The sequence below is a fragment of the Symphalangus syndactylus genome, chromosome 21 (genome assembly GCF_028878055.3).
Source record: "Symphalangus syndactylus isolate Jambi chromosome 21, NHGRI_mSymSyn1-v2.1_pri, whole genome shotgun sequence".
Classification (NCBI taxonomy): Eukaryota; Metazoa; Chordata; class Mammalia; order Primates; family Hylobatidae; genus Symphalangus; species Symphalangus syndactylus.
This window is the reverse complement of record NC_072443.2, coordinates 94,966,990-94,981,185: the sequence shown is the minus strand read 5'-3', so window position 1 is coordinate 94,981,185 and position 14,196 is coordinate 94,966,990.

Sequence of the window (14,196 nt, the reverse complement as noted above, 5' to 3'; positions counted from 1 at the left end):
CTGTACGGTCGTGCTTATTTCACTTTGTATTTCTTGAATTTCTCCAAATTTTATGTATTTCTACAGTATCTTATTTGGGACATAAAGATTTCTAAATATTATATATTTATTATAAGTTGTATCTTTCAATATTAAGATTTCCTAATTCTGACACTACAATTTCAATTCCTAGTTTCTTCTCTCGTTTCTTTCCCAAGTTATATTTTTTGCTGTCATTTTACTTTCTGCTTTAGGTACTCTCACTGGGTCTATAGTATATACTTGCTGTGTGTTGTGTGTGCTTTTGTGTTTTCATAACACACTTTAATGATCTGTTTTTCATGTTTTCTCCCAATTTTTGGTTGTAATAGGTATTTTTTCAATTTCTGACATGAAGGTTTTTTCCCCTATTTTTAATAGTTTCTATTTTATTTGACTCCATATTTGTCATATTTTTTATTGCTATGTCATATTTTTTGCCATTTCCCAGTAATTTTAAAAGATTATAGGATTTTAAATATAATTTTAATAATTTTACACTTTTCAATCATATGTTTAAATGCACATTTCTCAGTTTCATCATACGAATGATCATTATTTGTAAAGTGAAGAAAGCTTATATATACACCTTTTCTTTGCCCCTTAATTGGGTCTAAATACATACTGAAGTCTTGACCACAGATTATTGAGCCTGTCAACTTACGTCCTGTTTTATACCTCTAAGTATAATTTTTCTTTGAAAAGGGACTTAATTCTATTTACCAATACAATATTAACATCAGTACTTTCATCCTAACACATTCGTTGTGAGTTATTTATTTTGCGCTGTCAAAATAAAGTCATCTTCTAGTGGACACTTTGAGGGAGAGGGGTACATGGGTAATAGATTTCCAGATTTTTGTTTTTATTAAGCAACGTTTTTCCATGATCTGGGAATACATAAATGTCAACTGCACTTGTCATAGAATATTTTGTTCTCATATTAAGACTTTGTCAACATCTTTTCATTTGTCTTTTGACATCAAGTATTCTGAAATGAAGCCTAATAAACAATCACTCTAACAAATTTTAGGAAATTTATTAAGTACCACAGTTTAAGAGAGAATCCTTTTTTTTATTATTATACTTTAGGTTTTAGGGTACATGTGCACAACGTGCAGGTTTGTTACATATGTATCCATGTGCCATGTTGATTTCCTGCACCCATTAACTCGTCATTTAGCATTAGGTATATCTCCTAATGCTGTCCCTCCCCCCTCCCCCTACCCCACAACAGTCCCCGGAGTGTGATGTTCTCCTTCCTGTGTCCATGAGTTCTCATTGTTCAATTCCCACCTATGAGTGAGAACATGTGGTGTTTGGTTTTTTGTCCTTGCGATAGTTTACTGAGAATGATGTTTTCCAGTTCAATCCATGTCCCTACAAAGGACACGAACTCATCATTTTATATGGCTGCATAGTATTCCATGGTGTATATGTGCCACATTTTCTTAATCCAGTCTATCGTTGTTGGACACTTGGCTTGGTTCCAACTCTTTGCTATTGTGAATAGTGCCGCAATAAACATACGTGTGCATGTGTCTTTATAGCAGCATGATTTATAGTCCTTTGGGTATATACCCAGTAATGGGATGGCTGGGTCAAATGGTATTTCTAGCTCTAGATCCCTGAGGAATCGCCGCACTGACTTCCACAATGGTTGAACTAGTTTACAGTCCCACCAACAGTGTCAAAGTGTTCCTATTTCTCCACATCCTCTCCAGCACCTGTTGTTTCCTGATTTTTTAATGATGGCCATTCTAACTGGTGTGAGATGGTATCTCACTGTGGCTTTGATTTGCATTTCTCTGATGGCCAGTGATGGTGAGCATTTCTTCATGTGTTTTTTGGCTGCATTAATGTCTTCTTTTGAGAAGTGTCTGTTCATGTCCTTTGCCCACTTTTTGATGGGGTTGTTTATTTTTTCTTGTAAATTTGTTTGAGTTCATTGTAGATTCTGGATATTAGCTCTTTGTCAGATGAGTAGGTTGCAAAAATTTTCTCCCATTCTGTAGGTTCCCTGTTCACTCTGATGGTAGTTTCTTTTGCTGTGCAGGAGCTCTGTAGTTTAATTAGATCCCATTTGTCAATTTTGGCTTTTGTTGCCATTGCTTTTGGTGTTTTAGACATGAAGTCCTTGCCCACGCCTATGTCCTGAATGATATTGCCTAGGTTTTCTTGTAGGATTTTAATGGTTTTAGGTCTAACATTTAAGTCTTTAATCCATCTTGAATTAATTTTTGTATAAGGTGTAAGGAAGGGATCAAGTTTCAGCTTTCTCCATATGGCTAGCCAGTTTTCCCAGCACCATTTATTAAATAGGGAATCCTTTCCCCATTTCTTGTTTTTGTCAGGTTTGTCGAAGATCAGATAGTTGTAGATATGCGGCATCATTTCTGAGGGCTCTGTTCTGTTCCATTGATCTATGTCTCTATTGTGGTACCAGTACCATGCTGTTTTGGTTACTGTAGCCTTGTAGTATAGTTTAAAGTCAGGTAGCGTGATGCCTCCAACTTTGTTCTTTTGGCTTAGGATTGACTTGGTGATGTGGGCTCTTTTTTGGTTCCATATGAACTTTAAAGTAGTTTTTTCCAATTCTGTGAAGAAAGTCATTGGTAGCTTGATGGGGATGGCATTGAATCTATAAATTACCTTGGGCAGTATGACTGTTTTCACGATATTGATTCTTCCAACCCATGATCATGGAATGTTCTCAGCAAATGTAAAAGAACAGAAATTATAACAAACTGTCTCTCAGACCACAGTGCAATCAAACTAGAACTCAGGATTAAGAAACTCAGTCAAAACCGCTCAACTACATGGAAACTGAACAACCTGCTCCTGAATGATTATTGGGTACATAATGAAATGAAGGCAGAAATAAAGATGTTCTTTGAAACCAACGAAAACAAAGACAGAACATACCAGAATCCCTGGGACACGTCCAAAGCAGTGTGTAGAGGGAAATTTATAGCACTAAATGCCCACAAGAGAAAGCAGGAAAGATCCAAAATTGACACCCTAACATCATAATTAAAAGAACTAGAAAAGCAAGAGCAAACACATTCAAAAGCTAGCAGAAGGCTAGAAGTAACGAAAATCAGAGCAGAACTGAAGGAAATAGAGACACAAAAAACCCTTCAAAAAATTAATGAATCCAGGAGCTGGTTATTTGAAAAGATCAACAAAATTGATAGACCGCTAGGAAGACTAATAAAGAAGAAAAGAGAGAAGAATCAAATAGCTGCAATAAAAAACGAAAAAGGGGATATTGCCACCGATCCCACAGAAATACAATCTACCATCAGAGAATACTACAAACACCTCTATGCAAATAAACTAGAAAATCTAGAAGAAATGGATAAATTCCTCGACAAATACACCCTCCCAAAACTAAACCAGGAAGAAGTTGAATCTCTGAATAGACCAATAACAGGTTCTGAAATTGTGGCAATAATCAATAGCTTACCAACCAAAAAGAGTCCAAGACCTGATGGATTTACAGCTGAATTCTACCAGAGGTACAAGGAGGAACTGTTACCATTCCTTCTGAAAGTATTCCAATCGATAAAAAAAGAGGGAATCCTCCCTAACACATTTTATGAAGCCAGCATCGTCCTGATACCAAAGCCTGGCAGAGACACAACCAAAAAAGAGAATTTCAGACCAATATCCTTGATGAACAGCGATGCAAAAATCTTCAATAAAATACTGGCAAACCGAATCCAGCAGCCCGTCAAAAAGCTTATCCACCATAATCAATTGGGCTTCATCCCTGGGATGCATGGCTGGTTCAACATACGCAAATCAATAAATGTAATCCAGCATATAAACAGAAGTAAAGACAAAAACCACATGATTATCTCAATAGATGCAGAAAAGGCCTTTGACAAAATTCAACAACCCTTCATGCTAAAAACTCTCAGTAAATTAGGTATTGATCAGACGTATATCAAAATAACAAGAGCTATGTACGACAAACCCACAGCCAATATCATACTGAATGGGCAAAAACTGGAAGCATTCCCTCTGAAAACTGGCACAAGACAGGGATGCCCTCTCTCACCGCTCCTATTCAACATAGTGCTGGAAGTTCTGGCCAGAGAAATCAGGCAGGAGAAGGAAATAAAGGGTATTCAATTAGGAGAGGAGGAAGTCAAATTGTCCCTGTTTGCAGAGGACATGATTGTATATCTAGAAAACCCCATTGTCTCAGCCCAAAATCTCCTTAAGCTGATTAGCAACTTCAGCAAAGTCTCAGGATACAAAATCAATGTACAAAAATCACAAGCATTCTTGTACACCAATAACAGACAAACAGAGAGCCAAATCATGAGTGAACTCCCATTCACAATTGCTTCAAAGAGAATAAAATACCTAGGAATCCAACTTACAAGGGATGTGTAGGACCTCTTCAAGGAGAACTACAAACCACTACTCAATGAAATCAAAGAGGATACAAACAAATGGAAGAAAATTCCATGCTCAAGAGAGAATCTTAAAAACATTTACGAGAAGCATGAGGTCAACAACAAAGGTTTCCACATCCCACTTTTGCTTTCTCACGTATCCAAGTGAATAGTATGTGGTCAATATTTTTGGAGTTTGTATGAGATTGTTTTATTTCCTTGTTTCTTAATAAAGTTGTTTTCTTGATTTGGTGAATATTTTAGTTCATTTTGCTGCCACTCAGGGGAGGATAATCTGTAAACAGGAAATACCACCACATTCTCAAGAGTTGTATTTTCTCCTTTAATAATGGATTGCTAGCTACAAATGCAATAAAATAATCAAAAAGAGATAACAATTTAATTAAGCTAATTACAGAAAAAATAGATCCGTCTGCATCAAGAGTCTTAAAAATAGTACTTCATTGGATTAAAATTCAGCTAAACTGAGCATTTTAATTTTTTAGATGGGCCCATAGTCTAAAGATTTATCTATGTATTACATCTATTACCTAAATATTTAACAGCAACCCCAGGAATATAACAAGGTTTTCCCATTATCGCCCCAGATTTTTATCTATCACTTTACATTGTTCTTAAATATATGTGTGAGCTAATATGGCTGGTAGAACGAAACAGCCACACTGCTTCAATTGTGACTTGAAGATAATTGCAACATGATTACATGGGCCTCTGTGATATACTATCTTGTACATCCTTTATGAAAGAAGGACTGATTTTCCTAGCTGGTGGGAGAACTGTGGCAGAGAGCACTTAGCTGTCAGCCTTCTATGGGAAATTTCTTGGTTGTAGAAATTCCGGTGGTCATGTTCCTTTACAGGGAAGCCTTTACACAGTGACTGACTGATGTGTGAGGTACAGAAGCCCATCCTCCATGTCCCAATTCAGAAAACTCTGAAGAACTCTATAAGTTTGGCTGAAGAATGTGTTGATATTGCGTCACAGCTAACCTTCCTCTGCCCAATATTGCTTCCCTTTAATCCCAAGGATATTTCTTAATAAACTTTCAGCATATAAATTTGCATTTTAGTTTACTGGAAAACCCAAACCAACATGGGATAAGGAATAAAAAATAACCCTTTTTTGTACTAATAAAGCTAGATATATTTTTATTATCTTCAAATAAAAACTACACAGAAGCATTCTGTGAAACTTCCTTCTGTTCTCTGCATAAAACTAACAGAGTTGAACCTTACTTTTGATTGAGCAGTTGTGAAACACTCTTTCTGTAGAACCTGCAAGTGGACATTCGAAGCGCTAAGAGGCGTATAGTGGAAAAAGGAATAACTTCAAATAAAAACTACACGGAAGCATTCAGTGAAACTTCTTGCTCTTCTGTGCATTCAACTAACAGAGTTGAAGCTTACTTTTGATAGAGCAGGTCTGAAACACTCTTTCTGTAGAAATTGCAAGTGGACATTCGGAGCGGTAAGAGGCCTATAGTGGAAAAAGGAATATCTTCAAATAAAAACTACACAGAAGCATTTTGTGAAACTTCTTTCTTTTCCGTGAATTCAACTCACAGAGTTGAATCTTACTTTTGATTGAGCAGTTCTGAAACACTCTTTCTGTAGAAACTGCAAGTGGACATTCGGAGCGCTAAGAGGCCTATAGTAGAAAAAGGAATATCTTCAAAGAAAAACTACGCAGAAGCATTCTGTGAAACTACTTTCTTTTCTGTGCATTCAACTAATGGACTTGAACCTTACCTTTGATTGAGCAGTTCTGAAACGCTATTTCTGTAGAAACTGCAAGTGGGCATTCGGAGCGCTAAGAGTCCTATAGTGGAAAAAGAATTATCTTCAAATAAAAAATACACAGAAGCGTTCTGTGAAACTTCCTGGTGTTCTGTGCATTCAACTGACAGAGTTGAATCCTACTTTTGTTTGAGCAGTTCTGAAACACTCCTTCTGTAGAAACTGCAAGTGGACATTCGAAGCACTAAGAGGCCTGTAGTGGAGAAAGAAATATCTTCAAATAAAAACTACACAGAAGCATTCTTTGAAACTTCTTTCTGTTCTGCGCATTCAACTAACAGAGCTGAACCTTACTTTTGATTGAGCAGTTCGGAAACACTCTTTCTGTAGAAATTGCAAGTGGACAATCGGAGCGGTAAGAGGCCTATAGTGGAAAAAGGAATATCTTCAATTAAAATCTGCACAGAAGTATTCTGTTAAACTTCTTTCTGTTCTGTGCATTCAGCTAACAGACTTGAACCTCACTTTTGATTGAGCAGTTCTGAAACACTCATTCTGTAGAAACTGAAAGTGGACATTCGTAGCGCTAAGTTTCCTATAGTGGAAAAAGGAATATCTTCAAATGAAAGCTACACAGAAGCATTCTGTGAAACTTCCTTATGGTCTGTGCATTCTACTAACAGAGTTGAAACTTACTTTTGATTGAGCAGTTCTGAAACACTCTTTCTGTAGAAACTGAAGTGGACATTCGTAGCGTTAAGTGGCCTATAGTGGTAAAAGGAATATCTTCAAATTAAAACTACACAGAAGCATTCTGTGAAACTTCTTTCTGTTCTGTGCATTCAACTAACAGACTTGAACCTTACATTTGATTGAGCAGTTCTGAAACACTCTTCCAGTAGAAACTGCAAGTGGACATTCAGAGCGCCAAGAGGCCTATAGTAGAAATACGAATATCTTCAACTAAAAACTATACAGAAACATTCTGTGAAACTACTTTCTGTTCTGTGCATTCAACTAACAGAGTTGAAACTTACTTTTCATTGAGCAGTTCTGAAACACTCTTTCTGTAGAAACTGCAAGTGGACACTCGTAGCACTAAGAGGCATATACTGGTAAAAGGAATATCTTGAAATAAAAACTACACAGAAGCATTCTGTGAAACTTCTTTCTGTTCTCTGCATTCAACTAACAGAGTTGAAACTTACTTTTGATTGAGCAGTTCTCAAACACACTTTCTGTAGAAACTGCAAGTAGACAATCGGAGGGCTAAGAGGCCTCTAGTGAAAAAAGAATATCTTCAATAAAAACTACACAGAAGCATTCTGTGAAACTCCTTTCTGATCTGTGCATTCAAGTAACAGAGTTGAAACTTACTTTTGATTGAGCAGTTCTGAAACACTCTTTCTGTAGAAACTGCAAGTGGACATTCGGAGCGCTAAGAGGCCGATACTAGAAACAGGAATATCTTCAAAGAAAAACTACGCAGAAGCATTCTGTGAAACTTCCTTCTGTTCTGTGCATTCAACTAACAGACTTGAACCTTACTTTTGATTGAGCAGTTCTGAAACACTCTTTCTGTAGAAACTGCAAGTGGACATTCGGAGCGCTAAGAGGCCCATATTGGAAAAAGGAACATCTTGAAATAAAAACTACACAGAAGCATTCTGTGAAACTTCTTTATGATCTGTACATTCACCTAACAGATTTGAACCTTACTTTTGATAGAGCAGTTCTGAAACACTCTTTCTGTAGAAACTGCAAGCGGACGTTCGGAGCGCTAAGTGGCCTATAGTGGAAAAAGGAATACCTTCAAATAAAAACTACACGGAAACATTCTGTGAAACTTCTTTCTGCTCTGTGCATTCAACTAACAGAGTTGAACATTACTTTTGATTGAGCAGTTCTGAGACACTCTTTCTGTAGGAACTGCAAGTGGACATTCGTAGCGCTAAGTGGTCTATAGTGGTAAAAGGAATATCTTCAAATAAAAACTACACAGAAGCATTCTGTGAAACTTCTTTCTGTTCTGTGCATTCAACTAACAGAGTTGAACCTTACTTTTGATTGAGCAGTTCTGAAACCCTCTTTCTATAGAAACTGCAAGTGAACATTCGGATTGCAAAGAGGCCTATAGTGGAAAAAGGAATATCTTCAAATTAAAACTACAAGGAAGCATTCTGTGAAACTCCTTTCAGTGCTGTGCATTAAACTTACAGACCTGAAACTTACTTTTGATTGAGCAGTTGTGAAAAACTCTCCCAGTAGAAACTGCAAGTGGACATTCGGAGCATTAAGAGGCATATACTGGAAAAAGAATTATCTTCAAATAAAAACTACACAGAAGCATTCTGTGAAACTTCTATGGGTTCTGTGCATTCAACTGACAGAGTTGAATCCTACTTTTGATTGAGCAGTTCTGAAACACTCCTTCTGTAGAAACTGAAAGTGGACATTCGGAGCACTAAGAGGCCTGTAGTGGAAAAAGGAATATCTTCAAATAAAAACTACACAGAAGCATTGTGTGAAACTTCTTTCTGTTCTGTGCATTCAACTAACAGAGTTGAACCTTACTTTTGATTGAGCCGTTCTGAAACACTCTTTCTGTAGAAACTGCAATTGGACATTCTGAGCGCTAGGAGGCCTATATTGGAAAGAGGAATATCTTCAAATAAAAACTACATAGAAGCATTCTGTGAAACTTCTTTCTGATCTGTGCATTCAACTAACAGAGTTAAAGCATACTTTAGTTTGGGGAGCTGTGAAACACTCTTTCCGTAGAAACTGCAAGTGGACATTTGGAGCACTAAGAGGGTAATAGTGGAAAAACGAATATCTTCAAATAAATACTACACAGAAGCATTCTGTGGAACTTCTTTCTGTTCTGTGCATTCAACTAACAGAGTTGAACCTTACTTTTGATTGAGCCGTTCTGAAACACTCTTTCTGCAGAAACTGCAATTGGACATTCGGAGCGCTAAGAGTCCTCTATTGGAAAAAGGAATATCATCAAATAAAAACTACACAGAAGCATTCTGTGAAACTTCTTTCTGATCTGTGCATTCAACTAACAGAGTTAAACCATACTTTTGATTGAGCAGTTCTGAAACACTCTTTCTGTAGAAAATCCAAGTGAACATTCGGAGCGCTAAGAGGGTTATAGTGGAAAAAGTAATATCTTCAAATATAAACTATACAGAAACATTCTGTGAAACTTCTTTCTGTTCTGTGCATTCAACTAACAGAGTTGAACCTTGCTTTTGATTGAACGGTTCTGAAACCCTCTTTCTGTAGAAACTGCAAGTGGACATTCGGAGCGCTAAAAGGGTAATAGTGGAAGAAGGAATATGTTAAAATAAAAACTACACAGAAGCATTCTGTGAAACTTCTTTTTGTTCTGTGCATTCAGCTAACAGAGTTGAACCTTACCTTTGATTGAGCAGTTCTGAAACACTCTTTCTGTAGAAACTGCAAGCGGACATTCAGAGCACTAAGAGGCCTATAGTGGAAAAAGGAATATCTTCAAATAAATACTACACAGAAGCATTGTGTGAAAATTCCTTCTATTCTGTGCATTCAACTAACAGAGTTGAACCTTACTTTTGATTGAGCTGTTCTGAAACACTCTTTCTCTAGAAACTGCAATTGGACATTCGGAGCGCTAAGAGGCCTATATTGGAAAAAGGAATATCTTCAAATAAAAACTACACAGAAGCATTCTGTGAAACTTATTTCTGATCTGTGCATTCAGCTAACAGAGTTAAACCATACTTTTGATTGAGCAGTTCTGAAACAGTCTTTCAGTAGAAAATGCAAGTGGACATTCGGAGCGCTAAGAGGATAATTGTGGAATAAGGAATATCTTCAAATGTAAACTACACAGAAGCATTCTGTGAAACTTCTTTCTGTTCTGTGCATTCAACTAACAGAGTTGAACCTTACCTTTGATTGAGCAGTTCTGAAACACTCTTTCTGTAGAAACTGCAAGGGGACATTCGGAGCGCTAAGAGGCCTATAGTGGAAAAAGGAATATCTCCAAATAAATACTACACAGAAGCATTCTCTGAAACTACTTTCTGTTCTCTGCATTCAACTAACAGAGTTGAGCCTTACTTTTGATTGAGCAGTTCTGAAACACTGTTTCTGTAGAAACTGAAAGTGGACATTCGGAGCGCTAAGAGGCGTGAAGTGGAAAAACAAATATCTTCAAATAAAACTACACAGAAGCATTCTGTGAAACTTCTTTCTGTTCTGTGCATTCAACTAACAGAGTTGAACCTTACTTTTGATAGAGCCATTCGGAGACACTCTTTCTGTAGAAACTGCAAGTGGACATTCGGAGCACTAAGAGGCCTGTAGTGAAAAAACAAATATCTTCAAATAAATACTACACAGAAGCATTCTGTGAAACATCTTTCTGTTCTGTGCATTCAGCTAACAGTGTTGAACCTTACTTTTGTTTGAGCAGTTCTCAAACACTCTTTCTGTAGAAACTGCAATTGGACATTCTGAGCGCTTAGAGGCCTATAGTGGAAAAAGGAATATCTCCAAATAAAAACTACACAGAAGCATTCTCTGAAACTACTTTCTGTTCTCTGCATTCAACTAACAGAGTTGAGCCTTACTTTTGATTGAGCAGTTCTGAAACACTCTTTCTGTAGAAACTGCAAATGGACATTCGGAGTGCTAAGAGGCATGAAGTGGAAAAAGGATTATCTTCAAATAAAAACTACACAGAAGCATTCTGTGAAACCTCTTTCTGATATGTGTATTCAACTAACAGAGTTGAACCTTACTTTTGATGAAGCATTTAAGAAACAGTCTTTCTGTAGAAACTGCAAGTGGACATTCGGAGTGCAGAGAGGCCTATAGTGGAAAAAGGAATATCTTCAAATAAAAACTACACAGAAGCATACTGTGAAACTTCTTTCTGATCTGTGCATTTAATTAACAGATTTGAACCTTACTTTTGATTTAGCAGTTCTGAAACACTCTCTCTGTAGAAACTGCAAGTGGACATTCGGAGCGCTAAGAAGCCAATAGTGGAAAAAGGAATATCTTCGAATAAAAACTACACAGAAGCATTCGGTGAAACTTCTTTCCGATTTGTGAATTCAAGTAACAGAGTTGAACCTTACTTTTGAGTGAACAGTTCTTAAACACTATTCTGTAGAAACTGTAATTGGACTTTCGGAGCGCTAAGAGGCCTATAGTGGAAAAAGGATTATCTTCAAATAAAAACTACACAGAAGCATTCTGTGAAACTTCTTCCTCATATGTGCATTCAACTGAGAGATTTGAACCTTAATTTTGATTGTGCAGTTCTGAAACACTCTTTTTGTAGAAACTGGAAGTGAACATTCGTGGCGCTAAGAGTCCTATAGTGGAAAAAGTAATATCTTCAAATAAACACTACACAGAAGCATTCTGTGAAACTTCTTTCTGTTCTGTGCATTCAACTAACAGAGTTGAACCTTACTTTTGATTGAGGAGTTGTGAAACACTCTTTCTGTAGAAACTGGAAGTGGACATTCGGAGCAATATAACATGAATATATTTTTACTTTAAGCATATGAGTATAAGTGTAAGGGAACATGCCTGCAATTCCGCAAGGTTTGATTTTATCTTACACGTAGTTCGTTATCCAGTCAGTAAGTGTTTGTTGTACTCTATCCTGTGCCAAGTGCTGGGAATTGAGTTATGAGGACAAAGTTGTAGTAACTCGGCCTATTGAGATTCTATTCAAAAGGCTCTCCTCAGTATAAGTTAGTAATCACATAAATAGACGAGATATTGACATATTATAATATATGCTATGAAGAAAAATCAGATTGAGGATTTTTAAAAGAGGTTGAAGGTGAAGTGAGATAAGGTGGGATCAAGAAATGCCTGTTTGAGGAAATTAATCTCAGGCCTGAAAGAGGAGAAGATGACAAGATATTTCCAGGCAACCAGAAGAACACATGACAAGACCTTCTAACAGGAGAATGTTCAGCGTGTATGAGTAATAGAAGTCCATGGTGGCCGGAGCATAGTAAGTGAGCGATGCATGAGATGAGGTTATACACACATTTAGAGTTAGGGGGTCCGAATATGGGTTGTGAGCTTTCTTGCACAAGTATTTGGAAGCTTCTGCAAGATTTTTCTAGGGCAATGACCTGATGTTATTCCTTTCCTGTTTTCTTTTTCTTTTTCTTTTTTTGGTGATTACTTTCTTTGCTTTCTAGAGAACAGATGGTAGAAGGGGGAAGTGGAAATATGCAGACACATTAGGGATCCATCAAAATATTGAACCGAACTGATGGGTTTGGCCGTGGTTTGACCTAGAGTGGTTATTATAGAGAATGAGCAGAATGGATGCATTAGAGAGATTTCTCAAGTTTGATATGGTTGAGCTACAGATTGGATACAGGTAGGAAGATGGTAAAGGAAGGGATGACATCAGGTATACTTCGAGTTTGGTGTTGACAAGCAGGGTGCATGGTAGAGCCGTTTATGAGAAGGCTTCAGGAGAAAAAGGAGACTTGGAAACTATTCCGAAAGGTCAGAGACTGTGTTCTGAATCTCATGGTAGAAACAGGAAGGATTCTATTGTATACAGTAACAGGAAGAAGAATGCAAATGCAACTTTTTTGACCAGCTTTACAGAGTTCAGCCAAACAAGCCATACCTAGTTCAACCTCAGTTTAGAGATGAGCAAACTGAACTTCAGAACCTGTAAACAACCTGTCAGAATCAAAAACGAGCCAGAAGAATATTTCGCCCATTACATGATACTTTGTTTATTTAAATAGTTATAATTATTTTAGATATTTTACTTTCTTGATTTTATTATTAAGCACAAATAACATTGTACTTAAAGTTTATCTCTATTTTTCACTTTTCTTATTTTATCATAATTTCAGGTAAAAATCAATCAAAAAATTATATTGAAATTGAAATACTGAATTTTATACTAAAGACAAGGCATCCAAATGAAAATGAAATTTTCCAGGTGAAAATTTCCAAATCATAAATATGTAGGGACAAAAAACTTTATTTATAAAGAAAAAGATAATTCTAATTAATTGATGATTCAAAGGTTTACAACTTTAAAAGTAAATATTATCTTTGAAGTAAAGTCCATTTAAATTATTTATGCAGCCAAAGTTTTAGTAATTGTATATGTATATCATGTAAACTTTTCCGAGAAAAATGGAATTGGAAATGTTAGAGTATTATGCGGAAAAAATCACCTAAATGAAAAAATTATCTCCTCATGAAGGATTACTTTAGCCACTTTGACAGGTGTAGGTAAAAGAACACTAAATGCACATCAATATGATTAGGAGATGCGCGCTTAGAAATACGTTATCATTGAAAAGAGAATTGTACTATCAGGTTTGCAGGGGCCCTTCTTATCCTTCATATTTATGTAACTTTGTCATCTATAGAAAGATTATAGGAATTTTAAAAATAGCTGATAGTTAAGAAACATCACCATAAAACTGTGCTGAATGCATAATAAAACATTTCCCTTCTCTCCAAAAGCCTTTTAAAATTATGTACCATAATCAGTATGGCCAGCAGGGGGTCATTTCCATGTTCAAGTTCCTCTGTTTCTCGAGGGTGAGAATCCTTCTATAGTCTTCTGAGGGTGACACTGTAGGGTTTTCTTATCCTGATTATTTTTACCTATTTTTTCCGATCCTTTCCTTTGTATATTTACATTTTACATATTGAAAGTTATTTTTTCAAATATTTTATATGCAAGTTTACAAAGTACAACGACTGTACATTAAAATAACTTATTTATGCCATATGGAAGTTTAAATATAATTTTACAATATCTAATATTGATTGTTTAGTTTCTAATCATTGATACTTGACATGATTTTTCCCAGCATACCTCAAAATATTCTTCAAAATCCTGTGAATTAATTCCTGTAACACTTCTGAGGTGTATTAATAAGCTAGAGATGTAAAGAAGATTTGCAGAGAAAATTAGGTTCCCAAATTAGAAATTTTGTCCC